We start from the raw sequence: 20,338 nt of genomic DNA, 5'->3' as shown, positions 1-20,338 counted from the left end.
TTGACTCCAGCCGATGGAAGCGCCCACCCGGTTGTAAACCCCTATATTAAAGGGACAATGAAGCAGGAAGTGGTCCATGCTTTCCAGCGTATCCCCGCACTCTTCTCGGGGACATCCCCGGTCATCAGAGTTCCTACACTTCAGGTTGTCCCTTACATATAGCTTCCCCTGAAAGCAGCGCCAGGCCAAGTCCCAAAACTTCTGGGGGATCCTTTTCATGTTCAAAAGATACAACCCCACCCTCAGATCCCGACCTGGGCAGTCCCTGAGCGCTTCTGGAAGTGGGTCAACAGAACCCGTTTGTCAAGGAACTGCCTTGACTGGGTCTTGATCTCCCACACTCCCAGACCCCACCGACGTATCGCCTTCAGAGTCGGGGTAGCGTAAGCCGGAAGATATCCATGGGGCGTACGGAGGTCCTTCACTCGCCCTCCTCTCTCCCATTCCTGGAAGAAAGGCCGAAACCATTCCCTGCAGGAGAGTACCCACGGAGAAGCCCTCTCTGACCAGAGGTTTGCGATGTTGGCTTTCAAGAAGGTGTTCGTAAAGAACACCACAGGGTTTACCATAGATAAACCCCCTAGTCTCCTCGTGCGGTACGTAACCTCCCTCTTGACTAGGTTCATCCTGTTCCCCCATAACAGTTGGAAAAACAGGCTGTAGATCCTAGTGTAGTAAGCCTCTGGCAAGATACATACGCTGCCCAGATAGATAAACAAGGGGAGCAGGTACGATTTGATCAGGTGTACCCTTTCCCTGAGGGTCATAGACCAACCCTTCCACTGGTCCACCTTCTGAGCGGCATCCTGGAGCTTACCATCCCAGTTTTTGGTGGGATAATCATCCTGGCCGAATGTGATGCCTAAGACTTTTGCTGATTCTTGGGGCCCTGAGAGGGTGTCCGGGAGATCAAACGTGGGATCCCCCCTCCCAGCCAGAGACTCTCACACTTATCCCGGTTGATCTTAGACCCGGATGCCTCCGAGTAGCAGTCCACCTCCGACATCACTACATCGACCTCCTCTCTCGAGGAGACGAAAATAGTGACATCGTCAGCGTACGCCACCACTCTCTGGGTGACAGCCGGCTCCGCCAGACTCATCCCGACTCCCGCCAACGGCCCACAATCTACCCTCCGGACGAAGGGATCGATTGCGAACACGTATAAAAGCGGGCTCAAAGGACAACCCTGACGGACTCCGGATCCCACCTCAAAAGAGCGGCCAGACCACCCGTTCACCAGCGGGAAACTCTCTGCCCCTGCATACAAGATCTTAAGCCAATTAACAAAAGTAGTTGGTAAGCCATATCTCAGGAGGACGGACCAGAGGTACTCGTGGTTCACCCGATCAAATGCTTTGGACTGATCCAAGGACAGCAAGTACCCCTTCCAAAGACCTGCACTACTCCGCTCCACTGCCTCCCTGACACTAAGGACAGCACTTAAGGTGCTTCGGCCTGGAACAGAGCAGTGCTGGGCCCCCGAAAGGAGCCGGGGTGCAAACTTCACCAGCCGATTAAACACTATCTTAGCCAGAAGCTTCCTGTCCGCATTGAGAAGAGCTATGGGCCTCCAATTCTCAATACGGCTGGGATCTTTACCCTTTGACAGAAGAATCAGGGCTGACCTCCTCATTGACTTTGGCAGAGTGCCCGAGGAGAAACACTCATTGAATACCTCAGTCAAGAGGGGAGCTAAAGACTCCTTAAAGGTCCTGTACCACTCGGATGTTAAGCCATCCGGACCTGGCGACTTCTTAGGGGCGAGCCCCTCGATCGCCAGTCTCACTTCCTCTTCCCTGATTTCTTCTGCCAAAACATCAAGAGAAGGGTCTACCCCTGGCTCAGGAAAGGTTTCAGCCAGGAAAGCCGACATCCTGTCTCGATCTAGATCCTTCCTCCCCAAGAGGTGCGAGTAGAAGGATCTGACGACCTCCAAGATCCCTGATCTGGACCGATTCAGAGATCCTGTACTATCAATCAGTCCTGAAATGACTTTACTACTCACTGACATCTTACAGTTTCTGTAAGGGTCGGGCGAGCGGTACTTCCCGAAATCCCTCTCAAAAACCAAAGATGCGTGCCTATCGTACTGACACCTCATCAGCAAGGATTTCACTCTGGAGATATCTTCCCGGCTACCTCCAGTCAAGACAAGGAGCTCGAGTTTCCTCCTCAGACCCTGATACAGGCGGTACCTGTTCAGGGACCTGAGGCTCGAGAGCTGGCGGAAGAACCCCGCAACCCGCTTCTTGAATATCTCCCACCACTCTGACTTACTACTACAAAGGCCCAGTAAAGATACCTGACTCTGAAGAAAATCCTCAAAGGACTGTCTTATCTCCGCTTCCTCCAGGAGGGACGAATTCAGCTTCCAATAACCTTTTCCCATCCGGGGGGTCTCTGAAACATTCAGGGAAAACAAAATCATACAGTGATCGGAGAACTCCACCTCAACCACGGACACTGCGGAAGAAACGGCTTCCTCCTTTAAATAAAACCTATCTATCCTAGACCTGCGACTACCTTGATGATAGGTGAAACCCGCGTGGCCCGAGGGGCTCCGGATGTGGGCGTCCTCTAAGCGAGCTTCTCTAGTTATGCTAATCAGTGCCACACTATCACAAGTCAGCGGACTATTGGAGCCTCTCCTATCTTGGGACCTCGTGACATTATTGAAGTCCCCTCCAAAGATCACTTGCCGACTTGTAAAAAGAAAGGGCTTAATCCTCATAAAGAGATCTTTACAGCCCCGCTTAGTTTGCGGGGCGTAGATGTTAATGAGCCGAAGCTCTTGTTCCTTCATGAAGACATCTAAGATCAGGCACCTCCCCATTTCTAATTCAATAACCCATCGGCATTCAACAGGAGCGGTAAAAAGGACCGCCACCCCACTATACGGCTCAGCCGCAAGAGACCAGTGGGAGGGACCGCGCCTCCACTCTCTTCTGGCTTTTACCAGAGAGGCTAGATCTGACAACCTGGTCTCTTGTAAAAAGAAAATATCGGCTTCAACACGGCCGAGAAAATCAAAGGCTGCGAATTTAGCCGTATCTGACTTTATGCTGGCACAGTTAATAGATGCCAGCGTCAATGGGGTGAGTGCCGCCATACAGGGTGATTAAATTAGACGGCCACACCCTTTACTTTTTCTTTCCCTTCTTTTTAGCCCCCTCATCCCCCGAAGAAGATGAGAGGGCCGGACCACTCTTAGTTCTTTTTTTTTATTCAGTTTGGTCCATTTGATCCCCGTCTACGTCTGGCCCTGGTCTAGCCCTGCCCTCCAAGGAAGGAGCCTTAATAGGACAGGGCCCAGTTCCCCCCAGAGGCTCCTTCTCCCTAGGCACCCCGCCCTCACCTTCCCCCTCCAAGGAGGGGGAGGAGATGGTATCGAGGACGAGGTACCGGTTTGACAGGTCAATCAGAGGGGGGGCAATCAGGCTTCCGTTTTGGACCTGGCCCGTAGTACAGGGAACAGAGGGCTCTGACCTCTTCTTTCTCCCTTTCCTTTTGCCCTTGTCTTTCTTTTTAGGCCTCTCTCCACTCTCCTCATCCACACTTTCATAGTGGGAGGAATCAGAAGTGCCGGCCATATTGCCCTCCTTTTTGCGCAGTCTCCTGACCTCCTCATCCAGCACGTCCTCCTCCAGGGCTTCAGTGGTTACAGGGCCAGCTTCAGGAGCAGGGGCCGGAGCTACCCCCGCCACCTGGGCACTCTCCAGCTCCCTACTCCTCCTCCGATTTTCCTCCCGCCTTAGTTTGGCGGGGCCCTTTTTCCTCCTCACTAGCCCTGTTGCGCCCCCATCCCTGCCCGTGCCCTCCCCAGCTGAGGCAACTTCACAGCTCTCCTCAGCCGGAGCGGCCGCTGCACGGGCGACGGCGCTAGGACAACGGCTGAAAGGGTGTCCGAGGACACTACACAGGTGGCACCGGATCTGCCTACAGGATGCGGCCAGATGACCCACCCCACCACACAAAGCGCAGACCTGCACAGTACAGGCTGCGCTAAAGTGGGTGGGGCTGCCACACCTGTGACAGACCTTAGGCTGCCCCTGGTAGAAGACCTGGATCCTATCACGTCCAAGGAAGTCGGCTGACGGAATGTGGGCAACTGTACTCCCTGAACGCTTGAGTTTGACGGAAAACGTCCAAGCCCCGGACCAGATCCCGTGCTCATCTAAGTTTTTCTTGGGCATGTCCGTCACATCCCCATACCGACCAAGCCAGGTCATGATGTCATAACAAGAAAGCGACTCGTTACGGGTCAAAACGGTCACTTTCTTGACAGAGTTCTGACGGGAAATCGCCTTTACGGCGAAATCCCGCCAGCCGGGCTCGTTCTTCGCCACTTCGTAGTTCGACCAGAAGAGTTCAAGACCCTCTGGCCGAACGAAACTGACGTCAAACTCAGACGAACCATAGGGGTGAATCAGGGCAAAGATGTCATTCGCCCTGAATTCCATCTGAAGGAGGAGCTCAACCACTTTTGCGCGAGGTGGGCACGCATCCTCGCCCCTCCAAATCAGACGGACCACATTCCTACGGTTATTGTCCTGCCCGGGTGTCGGGAGGGACCAGACCACCTCCCCATTTCTCTCTCGAAAAGCCCCCAAACCATGCCTCTCTATCCAGAAAGACAGGTCGACCTCACCCCTTCCCTCTACCTGGATCGACCTGTCACCCCTGCGTAGAGCCTCCAGGAGGCGCTGTTGCAAATGGCCCCCAGGGCCGGACGGAGACGGGGACCCCCCTGAACCCCCGGCAGCGACATTAGCATAGCTCCTGGGAGCAGTCACTGCCGGGGGGGCAGCCGGACCAGACCCAGAGCCAGAACCACTTACAACACCATTCACACCACAACTCTCAACCTCTTTATTTCCAGCCATACTATTACCACTCCCATCAACATTCACTCCACTGACACTCCCACATACACTCCTCTCACCCACAACACTACTACACCCATCAATATCACATCCTACATTCTTGTCCTGACTAACAAATTCTGGGCTGGCTGGGACTTGTAGTATGGCTGGCTTTAGTAAAGCCCTTTGTGCTGGCTTAGCCGCTGCTGGGTTCGACGCCGATGGCTTCTCCTTCATGGCTGCTATCACATCCTGATTCTGGGACTGCCCCACCGGGCGCACCCCAGCTCCTCCCACAGCGCCAGCACCTGCTTCACCCGACTTCACAGGCTCTGTGGATAATCCCGGCGCCCGGACACCCCCCCCCCCTCACAGGGGAGTGCCTTGCAGTGCCGGTAATGCCCACAGTACTCGGGGAACCGCCCCCCGAGCACCCAGGGGCATAACTCGCGCTGCCCACCATGAGCCCATCCTGCCCCTCCCTACCGGCAGGATGGGTGGGCTTCACATCTATTGCGTCTGCAGCTTTTACTGACGCCATGCTGTATCCCCCATGCTGGCTCCGTTCCACCACAGAAACGGAGTCTGGCAGTTTAGAGGACCCAGCAGCCTGAACCAGCTTTGCAGCTGGCCCAGTCTGCTGGAAAGGACGGAACACATAATGCACAGTTTCCTGGGTCTTCTGTTTTTTTGCCTTTCTTTTTACTAATGTGTCATCACACTGGTCATCACCAAATGTAAAATTCTGGAGGTGGGCTGGGGACTCCTGCATCACTATAGCCCTCAGCAATCCCCCAGCCTCACTCTCCACATCATCATCCTCACTATCGCTTAGCGGTAGTGCCACCTGAGCCGGCTCTATGTAGCTGTCCTGAGTCTTAGTGGTCTGGGTGTCACAGGGAGTAGGGTCAGGCAATACATCATCCTCCACAACCTGTACACTTTCCTCCAACTTCTTCTCCTCCACCTCCTCCTCCTTTACACCAACACCACCATCCTCTCTTTCTTCACCGCCACTACTCTCCCCATCATCCACCTCCACCTTACCTGGGGATTTCATGGCGGCAAACCGATCCCGGTTCTCCATCTTCTCCCTGAAGAGACCGCTTCCCTCCAGGATCTCTGCTCTCCTCTCCTCCATCTTTGCAATGTCTTTCTTCAGGGCTGCAATCCTCTTTTTCAGTTCCAGTTTATTCTTTTTGGACCCAGAGCATGCCAGATTCTGGGCTCCACGCAGGTCCTCTCTCATCAACCTAAGCTCCCTACCGCAGCGGTCGTATTCCGCAAACCGTGCGGTCATGCGGGAGCAGTAGGTCTTGCTGGACTCTTCGGGCCCTCTCTCAGCCCACAACTCAATACTTTGCCTCCTCGCCTTCCTTCCACTGGATCTCTGGCTGGCACCCATTGCCGGAGGAGCCGAGCCTGCATTGCTGCAGACTCTGCCAGATCTTCTTCCTCCGGCCGGAAAAATGGCTGTCGCTGTTTTCTCTCCACCCCCCGCCAGCCTGGAAGAACGGGGAGTGGAGGCCAGGGGCTCCATGCAGGGAAAACTCTCCCAAGGAGCCTGCCACACCCCTGGGAAAGGTTGGTGAATCACCTGCTCTGCCTCTGGAACTCTGGAGAAACACAAAAAGGGACACACCCAAAGCTGCTTCACACACAACTGCTCCTGGCTACTGTGTTCCACAGGAAGCGCTCTCTGCTGACACCTCTGTCCATGTTAGGAACTGTCCAGAGCAGTATAGGTTTGCCATGGGGATTTGCTCCTGCTAAGGACGGTTCCTGACATGTACAGAGTTGTCAGCAGAGAGCACTGTGGTCAGACAGAAAGGAAATTCAAAAAGAAAATAACTTCCTCTGTAGTATACAGCAGCTGATAAGTACTGGAAGGATTAAGATTTTTAAATAGAAGTAATTTACAAATTACTTTTAACATTCTGGCACCAGTTGATTTAATAATAATAAAAAAAAACTGTTTGCCACTGGAGTACCCCTTTAAACACTGGCTGCAGCGATGTCATGTCTCGTCTGGTGATAGGCTAGGCAGCAGTGTGTTGTATTGAGCCCAGGCACCAGAAGAAAGGCCGGGCCAGAGCTTAATACATCACTCAGCCTATGACCGGACAGACGGGACTGTCACGATGCCGGCTGGCAGGTAGTGGATCCCCTGTGCCAGAGAGGGATGGCGTGGACCGCGCTAGTGGACCGGTTCTAAGCCACTACAGGTTTTCACCAGAGCCCGCCGCAAAGCGGGATGGTCTTGCTGCGGCGGTAGTGACCAGGTCGTATCCACTAGCAACGGCTTACCTCTCTGGCTGCTGAAGATGCTGAAGATAGGCGCGGTACAATGGAGTAGGCAGAAGCAAGGTCGGACGTAGCAGAAGGTCGGGGGCAGGCGGCAAGGATCGTAGTCAGGGGCAACGGCAGGAGGTCAGGATCACGGACTAGGAACAGACTAGGGAATGCTTTCACTAGGCACTAAGGCAACAAGATCCGGCAAAGGAGTGCAGGGGAAGTGAGGTATAAGTAGGGAGTGCACAGGTGGAAACTAATTAAGCTAATTGGGAAGATTGGGCCAGGCACCATCATTGGTGCACTGGCCCTTTAAATCGCAGAGACCCGGCGCGCGCGCGCCCTAGGGAGCGGGGCCGCGCGCGCCGGGACAGGACCGAGGGAGAGCGAGTCAGGTACGGGGACCGGGATGCGCATCGCGAGCGGGCGCTACCCGCATCGCGAATCGCACCCCGGCTGAAGGCGGGGACCGCAGCGCACCCCGGTCAGTGGATCTGACCGGGGCGCTGCAACAACGAAGATGAGGCGAGCGCTCCGGGGAGGAACGGGGACCCGGAGCGCTCGGCGTAACAGTACCCCCCCCCTTGGGTCTCCCCCTCTTCTTGGGGCCAAAGAACCTGAGAAAAAAAAACTCAATTTTTCCGTGAAGAGGTCCGATGCAAATTAGGAGGGGTCTGGCGAGACTGGTCACAGGAACGTAGAACCTGTTGATGAGAGAGGCCAAAAAAAATTTTCCTGCAGATCCGGAATCCAAGAAGAGCATAGTAGAGAAGGAGAAGGTAGAGGCAGATATCCGCACAGGCACAGTAAGGCGTGGAGAAGCAGAGTTGACATCAAGAACTGTGTCACCTTCGTGCGGAGTCAGCGTGCGTCTTTCCAGGCGGGGAGGACGGATAGGACAATCCTTCAGGAAGTGTTCGGTACCGGCATGGTACAGGCAAAGATTCTCCATGCGGCGTCGTGTCCTCTCTTGAGGTGTCAAGCAAGACCGGTCAACATGCATAGCCTCCGCGGCGGGAAGCACAGGAACAGATTGCAGAGGACCAGAGGAGAGAGGAGCCGGAGAGAAAAAACGCTTCGTGCGAACAAAGTCCATATCCAGGCGGAGCTCCAGACGCCATCCGGAAGAACGCATGTCAATGCGAGTGGCTAGATGAATGAGTTCATGTAGGTCAGCAGGAGTCTCTCGTGCGGCCAGAACATCTTTAATGTTGCTGGATAGGCCTTTTTTAAAGGTCGCGCAGAGAGTCTCACTATTCCAGGACAACTCGTAAGCAAGAGCACGGAACTGAATGGCGTACTCGCCAACGGAAGAAACACCCTGGGCCATGTTCAGCAGGGCAATCTCGGCTGAAGAAGCTCGGGCAGGTTCCTCAAAGACACTTCGAATTTCCGAGAAGAAGGAGTGTACAGAGGCAGTGACGGGGTCATTGCGGTCCCAGAGCGGTGCGGCCCATGACAGGGCTTTTCCAGACAGAAGGCAGAACACGAAAGCCACCTTAGACCTTTCAGTAGGAAACTGGTCCGACATCATCTCCAAGTGCTGGGAACATTGCGAAAGAAAGCCACGGCAAAACTTAGAGTCCCCATTAAATTTGTCCGGCAAGGACAGGCGGAGGCTAGGAGTGGCCACTCGCTGCGGAAGGGGTGCAGGAGCTGGCGGAGGAGATGATTGCTGAAGAAGTTGCGAATGTTGGCGCACCATGGTGGACACTTCCGACAGCTGGTGGGTTAGAAGGGCGACCTGTCGGGCGATATCAGAGGCAACTGGCAGGGGATGTTGGTGCAAAATGGTGGACACTTCCGACAGCTGGTGGGTTAGATGAGCGATCTGTCGGGCGATATCAGAGACAACTGGCAGGGGAACCTCAGCGGGATCCATGGCCGGATCTACTGTCACGATGCCGGCTGGCAGGTAGTGGATCCCCTGTGCCAGAGAGGGATGGCGTGGACCGCGCTAGTGGACCGGTTCTAAGCCACTACAGGTTTTCACCAGAGCCCGCCGCAAAGCGGGATGGTCTTGCTGCGGCGGTAGTGACCAGGTCGTATCCACTAGCAACGGCTTACCTCTCTGGCTGCTGAAGATGCTGAAGATAGGCGCGGTACAATGGAGTAGGCAGAAGCAAGGTCGGACGTAGCAGAAGGTCGGGGGCAGGCGGCAAGGATCGTAGTCAGGGGCAACGGCAGGAGGTCAGGATCACGGACTAGGAACAGACTAGGGAATGCTTTCACTAGGCACTAAGGCAACAAGATCCGGCAAAGGAGTGCAGGGGAAGTGAGGTATAAGTAGGGAGTGCACAGGTGGAAACTAATTAAGCTAATTGGGAAGATTGGGCCAGGCACCATCATTGGTGCACTGGCCCTTTAAATCGCAGAGACCCGGCGCGCGCGCGCCCTAGGGAGCGGGGCCGCGCGCGCCGGGACAGGACCGAGGGAGAGCGAGTCAGGTACGGGGACCGGGATGCGCATCGCGAGCGGGCGCTACCCGCATCGCGAATCGCACCCCGGCTGAAGGCGGGACCGCAGCGCACCCGGTCAGTGGATCTGACCGGGGCGCTGCAACAACGAAGATGAGGCGAGCGCTCCGGGGAGGAACGGGGACCCGGAGCGCTCGGCGTAACAGGGACATCGCTGAGATCGGCAATTAGCTGAGCCACAGTGTGATGTATCAGGCTCTAAAACCAGGAAGAAGACCTCCTTAGAGGACAAAAGAGTCACGCCAGCAGCATCGAGGGAGCAGCGGGAGGTAAGACAAAGTTTATTATTTTAATTGTGGCAGCACTGATTTATTTTATATATTTTCCCACAATCAGCCATATAGTTTAATGGTATTCCAAGTTAAAACACGTGGGGACATTTATCATTGCATGTCTTTAGAAAGTGTGCTAATAAGTTATGCAACATACAGTCATGGCCGTAAATGTTGGCAAAGAAAATGAAGTATTTCTCACAGAAAAGGATTGCAGTAACACATGTTTTGCTATACACATGTTTATTCCCTTTGTGTGTATTGGAACTAGACCAAAAAAGGAGGAAAAAAAGCAAATTGGACATAATGTCACCAAACTCCAAAAATGGGATGGACAAAATGATTGGCACCCTTAACTTAATATTTGGTTGCACACCCTTTGGAAAAAATAACTGAATACCAGTCGCTTCCTAATATCAGTCGCTTCCTATAACCATCAATAAGCTTCTTACACCTCTCAGCCGGAATGTTGGACCACTCTTCCTTTGCAAACTGCTCCAGGTCTCCCTTTATTGGAAGGGTGCCTTTACCCCCCCCCCCCCCCCCCCCCAACAGCAATTTTAAGATCTATCCACAGGGATTTATTGCTGGCCACTTCAGAACTCTCCAGCACTTTGTTGCCATCCATTTCTGGGTGCTTTTTGATGTATGTTTGAGGTCATTGTCCTGCTGGAAGACCCAAGATCTCGGACGCAAACCCAGCTTTCTGACACAGTGCGGCCCAAAATCCATTGGTAATTCTCAGATTGCATTATGCCTTGCACACATTCAAGGCACCCAGTCCCAGAGGCAGCAAAACAACCCCAAAACATCATTGAACCTCCACCATATTTCATTGTAGGTACTGTGTTCTTTTCTTTGCAGGCATCGTTCCGTTTTCAGTAAACAGTAGAATAATGTGCTTTACCAAAAAGCTCTATCTTGGTCTCATCTGTCCATAAGACGTTTTCCCAGAAGGATTTTGGCTTACTCAAGTTCATTTTTGCAAAATGTAGTCTTGTTTTTTTATGTCTCTGTGTCAGCAGTGGGGTCCTCCTGGGTCTCCTGCCATAGCGTTTCATTTCATTTAAATGTCGATGGATAGTTTGCACTGACACTGATGCTCCCTGAGCCTGCACTGACACTGATGCTCCCTGAGCCTGCAGGACAGCTTGAATATCTTTGGAACTTGTTTGGGGCTGCTTATACACCTTCCAAACTATCCTGCATTGACACGTTTCATAAATTTTTCTCTTCCATGTACATCCAGGGAGATTAGCTAAAGTGCCATGGGTGGAAAACTTCTTGATAATGTTGCACACTGTGGACAAAGGCAAATCTAGATCTCTGGAGATGGACTTGTAACCTTGAGATTGTTGATATTTTTCCATCATTTTGGTTCTCAATTCCTCACACAGTTCTCTTCTCCTCTTTCTGTTGTCCAGGCTTAGTGTGGCACACACAGACACACAATGCAAAGACTAAGTGAACTTCTCTCCTTTTTATCTGCTTTCAGGGGTGATTTTTTTTTATATTGCCCACACCTGTTACTTGCCCCACTGTGCAGTGGTCTCTAAACTGTAGCCCTCCAGATGTTGCAAAACTACAAATCCCAGCATGCCCAAACAGCAAACAGATGTCTGGGCATGCTGGAAGTTGTAGTTGCGTACCTCCAGCTGTTGCATAACTACATCTCCCAGCATGCCCTTCTGCGATCAGTACATGCTGGGAGTTGTAGTTTTGCAACAGCTGGAGGCACACTGGTTGGAAAATTCTGAGTTAGGTAACAGAACCTAACTGAAGGTTTTCCAGCCAGTGTGCCTCCAGCTGTTGCAAAAGTACAACTCCCAGCATGTCTGTCAGTACATGCAGGGTGTTGTAGTTTTGAAACAGCTGGAGGTTTGCCCGACCATGTGAATGTACAAGGTACATTCACACGGGTGAGTTTACAGTAAGTTTCCTGCTTGAAGTTTGAGCTGCGGCAAATTTTTCGCCGCAGCGCAAGCTCCTAGCAGGAAACTCACTGTAAACCTCTGCCAGTACGAATGTACCCTAAAAACACTACACTACACTAACACATAATAAAGGGTAAAACACAACATATACACCCCCTTACACTGTCCCCCCCAATAAAAATGAAAAATGTATTGTATGGCAGTGTTTCCAAAACAGAGCCTCCAGCTGTTGCAAAACAACAACTGCCAGCATTTCCAGACAGCCACTGACTGTCCAAGCATTCTGGGAGTTTAGCAACAGCTGTAGGCACCCTGTTTGGGATTCACTGGTGTAGAATACCCCTATGTCCACCCCTTTGCAATCCCTAATTTAGTCCTCAAATGTGCATGGTGCTCTCTCACATCGGAGCCCTGTTGTATTTCAAGGAAACAGTTTAGGGCCACATATGGGGTATTTTCGTACTCGGGAATTGCACTACAAATTTAGGGGGGCTTTTTCATCTTTTAGCCCTTATGAAAATGAAAAGTTGGGGTCTACACCAGCCTGTTAGTGTAAAAAAAAGAAAAAATGTTTACACTAACATGATGGTGTTGCCCCATACTTTTTATTTTCACAAGAGGTAAAAGGAAAAAAAGACCCCAAAATTTGTAACGCAAATTCTCTTGAGTACAGAAATACCCCATATGTGGGCGTAAAATGCTCTGCAGGTGCATAACAAGGCTCAGGAGTGAGAGCGCACCATGTACATTTGAGGCCTAAATTGGTGATTTGCACAGGGGTGGCTGATTTTACAGCGGTTCTAATATAAACGCAAAAAAAGAAATACTGGTGTTACCCTAAATTTTTCATTTTCACAAGGGAAAATAGGAAAAAAGCCCCCCAAAATTTGTAACCCCATTTCTTATGAGTAAGAACATACCCCATATGTGGATGTAAAGTGCTCTGCGCATGCACTACAATGCTCAGAAGAGAAGGAGCGCCATTGGGCTTTTGAAGAGAAAATTTGTCCGGAATTGAAGGCCACATGTGTTTACAAAGCCCCCATAGTGCCGGAACAATGGACCCCCCACATGTGACCCCAATTTGAAAACTACACCCCTCATGTAATGTAATAAGGGGTACAAAGAGCATTTACGTCCCACAGGTGTCTGACAGATTTTTGGAACAGTGGTCTGTGAAAATGAAAAATGTTATTACTCAGTGCACCCCTTATTAAATTCTGTGAGGGTGTAGTTTCCAAAATGGGGTCACATGTGAGGGGGTCCACTGTTCTGGCACCATGGAGGGCCCCTGGTTTCCATTCCAAACAAATTAACTCTCCAAAAGCTCAATGGCGCTCCTACTCTTCTGAGCATTGTAGTTCGACAGCAGAGCACTTGACGTCCAAATATGGGGTATTTCCATACTCAGAAGAGATGGGGTAACAAATTTTGGGGGTCATTTTTTCCTATTACCCCTTGTAAAAATGTAAAATTTGGGGGGGAAACAGCATTTAAGTGATTTTTTTTTTTCATTTACACATCCAAATTTAACAAAAAGTTGTAAAACACCTGTGAGGTGTTAAGGATCACTGTACCCCTTGTTACGTTCCTTGAGGGGTGTAGTTTCCAAATTGGTATGCCATTGTGAGGGTTTTCTGCTGTTCTTGCACCATAGGGGCTTCCTAAATGTGATATGCCCCCCAAAAACCATTTCATCAAAATTCACTCTCCAAAATCCCATTGTTGCTCCTTCCCTTCTGAGCCCTCTACTGTGCCCGCCGAACACTTGACATACACATATGAGGTATTTCCTTACTCGAGAGAAATTGGGTTACAAATTTTGGGGGACTTTTTCTCCTATTACCCCTTGCAGAAATTCAAAAACTGGGTCTACAAGAACATGCGAGTGTAAAAAAATTGAACATTTTGCTTTTTTTTTTTTACTTTGAAGCTCTCTGCTTGTAAGGAAAATAGACATACCAAATAAATTATATATGGATTCACATATATAATATGTCTGCTTTATGTTTGCATCATAAAGTTGACAAGTTTTTACTTTTGGAAGAAATTAGAAGGCTTCAAAGTTCTGCAGCAATTTTCAAATTTTTAAAACAATTTTCAAAATCGGAATTTTTCAGGGCCTTCATATTAGAAATACCCCAAATGACCCCATTATAAAAACTGCACCCCACAAAGTAGTCAAAATGACATTAAGTAAGTGTGTTAACCCTTTAGGTGTTTCACAGGAATAGCAGCAAAGTGAAGGAGAAAATTCAAAATCTTTATTTTTTCATAACATTTTTGAATTTTTCACCAAGAAATGATGCAAGTATCGACGAAAATTTACCACTAACATAAAGTAGAATATTTCACGAAAAAACATTTCTATTGATGTAGATTGTAAGGATACTAGCAAAGGGGACAAGAGTAATCAAATCCCATTTGTTTCTACTTTCAACCTTTTCTAGTCAGTTAGCTTCTAATGTACGTAAACATTGGACTTTCATTAGGGATTGTCATCACATTGCTAAGTTCAGAGAATTTCCGCTCATGTCATATCACAGATCACCTATGTAACAACAGCAGTTGGTTACTGCCATCGTGCACCACCTACTTCTGCCTACCCTGTGACTCCCGTTCGGACTCATTCTGCATCTGTCTCTGGTGCATCTAGTAGGGGCCGTACATAGCCTGTCTCTAAGGATTCCACACCCTCTGTAATGCCTGATAAGCCTTACCTATTTAAGGGCACTCCGCCCTGCCTTCCGTGCCTGAGCAATATTGTGGTTTTACCATAGCGAAGGTTCTGCTGCTAATCTGCTGATTCTGTGTTCCTGACTTATGCCTGTTTTGTGATGCCATCTCTTGCCTGACCCCTGGTACATTTCTGACTCTCCTGGTACAGACATCGGACTGCTAGACCACGCTTTTGCCTGCTGTTGAGCTAAAAACACCACCAGCAGGTTTTGCTAAAGGGTGAAGACTTGGGAGATACTTAGACTCCGCTCGCAAGTTTGGCCCAAAGCAAAACCGGTAAGTGGCACAGCAGGTCCACACCCGTTGGGGCATTACAGCCTAATTTGAGGGACAAAATTGTAAAAACTCCAGCCAACTGGGTTATTCTCAGAGATATTAAACCGTAAAAAATAAAGGGAGTTTCCCTTGTTGCAATTGTGTCAATTGAAGATACATGCAAAAATGTAATAGTTTATACACCCACAGATGAAACAAGAGTATACCATTAACATTTTTTCATTTGCAACTCTGACCATGTAGTTTACACTCTATGGTGCCCCTGTGACTGTTACGATGCCGGCTGGCAGGAGGTGGATCCTCTGTGCCAGAGAGGGATTGGCGTGGACCGTGCTAGTGGACCGGTTCTAAGTCACTACTGGTATTCACCAGAGCCCGCCGCAAAGCGGGATGGTCTTGCTGCGGCGGTAGTAACCAGGTCGTATCCACTAGCAACGGCTCAACCTCTCTGACTGCTGAAGATAGGCGCGGTACAAGGGAGTAGACAAAAGCAAGGTCGGACGTAGCAGAAGGTCGGGGCAGGCAGCAAGGATCGTAGTCAGGGGCAACGGCAGGAGGTCTGGAACACAGGCTAGGAACACACAAGGGAACGCTTTCACTAGGCACAAGGGCAACAAGATCCGGCGAGGGAGTGCAGGGGAAGTGAGGTATACATAGGGAGTGCACAGGTGAACACACTAATTAGAACCACTGCGCCAATCAGTGGCGCAGTGGCCCTTTAAATCGCAGAGACCCGGCGCGCGCGCGCCCTAGGGAGCGGGGCCGCGCGCGCCGGGACAGGACCGACGGAGAGCGAGTCAGGTACGGGAGCCGGGATGCGCATCGCGAGCGGGCGCCACCCGCATCGCGAATCGCATCCCGGCTGGAGGCGGTATCGCAGCGCACCCGGTCAGTGGATCTGACCGGGGCGCTGCCGTAGCGAGGATGTAGCGAGCGCTCCGGGGAGGAGCGGGGACCCGGAGCGCTCGGCGTAACAGTGACCTTCTAATATGTAGGTGAAACTAGTTGGGATGCAAAAACCCGAATGCTTTAGCATCGCTATTCCATCAGAAAAAAAATTTGAACCTTCCAATGACCTTCCACTTTATGCTAATAGACCACATACCACAGCCCAAGAAGAGGGGGTGATCACATGTCTATTGAAAAAAAGAGAAATTGAAATAAATTTTTACACTAAGGACTTTAAAACTCAAAGGACTCAATGATGAGTATAAAACGACCAGCAAGATGACAAAAAGGTGAATCCCCCTTAGCCTTGATCTAGTGTTATCTTTACAGTATATGATTGCATTACTCTGATGATAGATTACTAATATTTTCTTTCTCTGTAGATAACAATATCAGATGTACTGCATGACACCAATCAAGCAACACAGTTTATTCTAATTGTTTTATATATGTGTGAGTAATCTGAATATTCAAATGGTAAGGGGAAGTATATGGACCTCACTGTAATACGTATGAACAATTAGTATGATTATAGACTGATGACGTAATCTACTTTATCTTTTATCTGTCCTGTATTATGCAACCTATTAAGTAACCTGGTCAGCTAGAGGTTCTGTATGTTAATGAATGGAAATTTGCAATGAACACTTGCCATGATTTCATATTCCTCGACGGTGCCGACTAATCATGGCTCCCGGTGGGGAGTATGAAATGACGGCACCCATAATTTTATACTCCCTGCTGGCAGCCGTAATCGGTCGATCACTCCCAGCCAAACATGGCTTCCCACAAGTAATATGAACTAATGGGAGTAGGACACGAGCTCTAGGGTTATCGGTGCAGTCACTGACAGCACCAATCACCCTTATCTTCTGGTCCCAACGTCAAGGCCACCTAGTCAGAGTAGGTCCCTAACCTAACACTGGTGTAGCGCCGGGTGGTGACCACCGCCTCCGAGACACCATACTTACAGGGGGAACAACCCAGTGGCCGGGCAGCCCCACTGCTGCCCGACCAAGCCCCTTGCTTTGGGCCGCACTACCCCACGACAGGGGCAGATTGCCAACACTCGGGGCCCACGGACCAAAAAAAGGCAAGGGCCCCTGCTAGGCTCTGCAGCCCGTCAATCTTCTGCCACGCCCCTATTCCACCCAAATCCCACACACAATAAACTAAAATTTATATATGTAGGAAACACTTTAATGTACGTAAAGCTATGTGGTAGCTTGGGGGGTGTAGGGTATGGGGAGTGTAGCTGTGCAGGTAATAAAGGGCGTTTGTTAACCCTTGCTATTCATGATGCCAGGGTGCGGGCTCCTCAATAAAGCTTTTCCTACCGCCGCTCTTCCCAGGAACGATAGGGAGGTAGATGATACTGAGTTTAGGTAGATAGTAATAATGGATTGTCCACAACCGGAAAGCTTCTGTAAACAGCGTTAACTTTACTGAAGATTTTTTGTATACTTCAACAACATAACAGTCTCTCATCAATACAGCTTCCTTTTGGAGATTGACAATGTTTGGGACTTTAGCTTTAAGAGTCTCTAGACTATTACGCTGCTCCACTGAATTTAGAGAATTAGTTGCGGTCCAGTAGTCAGACTAGTATTAGCAGGAATTAGTATAAGACTCACGATTTTTGGTTCTGCTGAGGCCGTAGGTTTTGAGGCCTAGCGTGTTGTTGAAAGTTGCGTAGCACACCGTCCTGTTAGTTCAGCATCCAGGAGAGCAGCAACCCAAGAGAGCGATTATTGGACGCAGTTCCCTTATATGGGCAGGGGCTGGACTAAAGCTAATTGGTCCATACGGATGTCAATCACCATCACAGAGAATGCTGGGTATCACGTGACCCAAGGACCTCCTAAGGTCCAGCAACATACCATAGATGTTACTAACTTGGTCACATGACCGAAGGTCCTGCGACGCTGAACAAGGTAAGTACTATACAGTCCTATATAATATAGATAGAATTACTAATATATACATTTATTAACATACAAGTGAAACTTAAGGAGAGGCGACTAGGGGCTGTCCCACCTGAGGAACCCTACCTGAACGTAGTTACTCTGACTTTGGGGACCTCTACACTAGGTACTGAATGCAATACGGTACCGGGACACCACATTTCCATGACCAATAATACTGGTACACAAAGAGTAAATATATACCAGCACACAATAACTGGACAATACTGCAATACTGTACTGAATAAAACCACTATACACAGACCAGTATACTATAAAGGATCTGTATACAATATAAGTGATTATATACAGGACCATACGGCAGTAGATAACAGCTGTACACAGGATCTGTACAGTGGTCCCTCAAGTTACAATATTAATTGGTTCAAGGACGACCATTGTATGTTGAGACCATTGTATGTTGAGACCATAACTCTATGGAAATCTGGTAATTGGTTCTGAAGCCACCAAAATGTCATCCAAAAATAGGAAAAAGTGATGATTAAAGAAAAATAAGTAGATAACTAATACGGATAAAGCAAGTTCTTACATATAAAAGTAAGAAAGATTTGCTGGAAGCTGCAAATCCCTGTCTATGTAGAGGACAGGAGCTTCTTCAGGGTCCTGTACAGTACACGCAATGCCTTAAAAAAGTAACATGGAGCCGCCCTCACCTGGAGCAGCTATCCCTAAAGAGTAGTACAGAACATGTAATACCACCCTGTACTGTAGGGGGTGCTACCAGACAGCCAGTCAGTGCACGAACTTCAGTAATACAGAGGTTTTAACAGTGGAATGTCCATTCTGATTGGTCGGTTCTTCCAACCATTGACACGTTTTTAGCGCATAAAGTGCTAAACAAGGTGTATACCAACCTATATCAAAGTATTCAGTACAGTAACAAGAATAGCAGCAACCAGTCAGCAGGGTCCAGGGCAGCGTCACCCCAACGCGCGTTTCGGCACGTTACAGCCTTCGTCCGGGAGTGACCATAAAAGACCATTGTATTTTGAAACTATTGTATGTTGAGGCCATTGTAAGTTGAGGCATCACTGTACCATATAAGTGATTACGGTTACATTTTGGGACTCACAATTACGTCTTTTCTGATCAGTGGCGTCCTCTTTCCTTTTCTTCTCCGTCCGGATAAGACCGCCATGTAGATCTCTTAACATCTGCAGGACAAACATGTCAGACATTTTTCCAGTGCCCTCCCCTCCTCTACACAATTTTTCCATCTATAGGCCCACAAACTGTAATGATGCCCTCCTTGGTGTCCTGCACAGTAAAAGGTCAGGTAGGTAGGTAGCCAGGTAAATAGGTAGGTAGATCAGGAAGTCAGATATGTAGGTAGGTGACAAGCCAGGTAGAGGGCTAGCTAGGTAGTTAGGCAGCCATGTATGAAGGCCAGGTATGTACAGTTAGGTAGCTGGGTATGTAGGTAGTTAGATAGCCTGGGATGTAGGTACGTAGTTAGGCATTCAGGTATAAAGTAAGGTAGCCCCCCCCCCTTCCCCATAGGTATAGGTCGCAGAGTAAACCTCCCCTTCCCTGCAGGTATAGGCAACAAAGTTAACCCCCACTTCTCTGTAGGTATAGGCAGAAAAGTTAACCCCCCTTCCTCCAAAGGTATAGGCAGCAGAGTTAGCCCTCCACCCTTCCCCATAGGTATAGGCAGCAGACTTAACCCCCCCTTCCCCATAGGTATAGGCCGCAGAGTTAACCCCCTTCCCAATAGGTATAGGAACAGAGTTAACACCCCTTTCTCATTCGGTATAGGCAGCAGAGTCCCCCCCCTTTCCCCGTAGGTATAGGCAGAGGTAAACCCCCTTTTCCCCATAGGTATAGGCAGAGTTACCCCTCCCCCCTCTTCCCCATTGGTATAGGCCGAGTTACCACCACCCTCCTCTTTCCCCATAGGTTTAGGCAGTTACCCCCATCCCCTCCCCTTTACACATAAGTATAGGCAGAGTTACCCACCCCCCCTCTTCCCCATAGGTATAGGCAGAGTTTTTGTAACAGCTGGAGCCTCAAATTGGGGTACAGTGTCATCCATTATTACTGCAAAACTTAGAAGTGAACAGAGATCTAATGGGGCAGCCAGGAGAATACACAAACTTCATCTTCTCTGTTGTCTTTCCTTTTCTTTTCTTCTTCATCTGGTCCAGACGCCATGTCTTCTTCCAGCTACATCTTCCTCTGTAAAATTTGATGCCCGGACATCATTGGTTCCTCACTTTGCCAGCCGATCCTCTGTGTAAAGACAACAATCATTATAACCCTTCAAGAGACTGTGCTTCCTAAATATAATACTGCCAAACACTGTGTACCCTGTATATTATACTGCCAAACAGGGCCGCCATCAGGGGGGTACAGCCAGTACTCCAGTAAGGGGCCCCGTCTCTCAGGGGGGCCTGGGCCCCTGCTGCACCCCCCTGCAGCAGCCCCAGCACAGAATACTGCTGATTAAGCAGCAGTCTCCTGCTTTCACTGGCAGCTGCAAAATACCTGCCATCTGTCCTCTCCTCCCTGGATAAGGCTCTTACAGACGACAGCAGCACAATGGAGCGA

The sequence above is a fragment of the Hyla sarda genome, chromosome 5, assembly GCF_029499605.1.
Source record: "Hyla sarda isolate aHylSar1 chromosome 5, aHylSar1.hap1, whole genome shotgun sequence".
Classification (NCBI taxonomy): Eukaryota; Metazoa; Chordata; class Amphibia; order Anura; family Hylidae; genus Hyla; species Hyla sarda.
The sequence above is the reverse complement of the archived record's forward strand: the minus strand, read 5'-3'. Positions refer to the sequence as shown.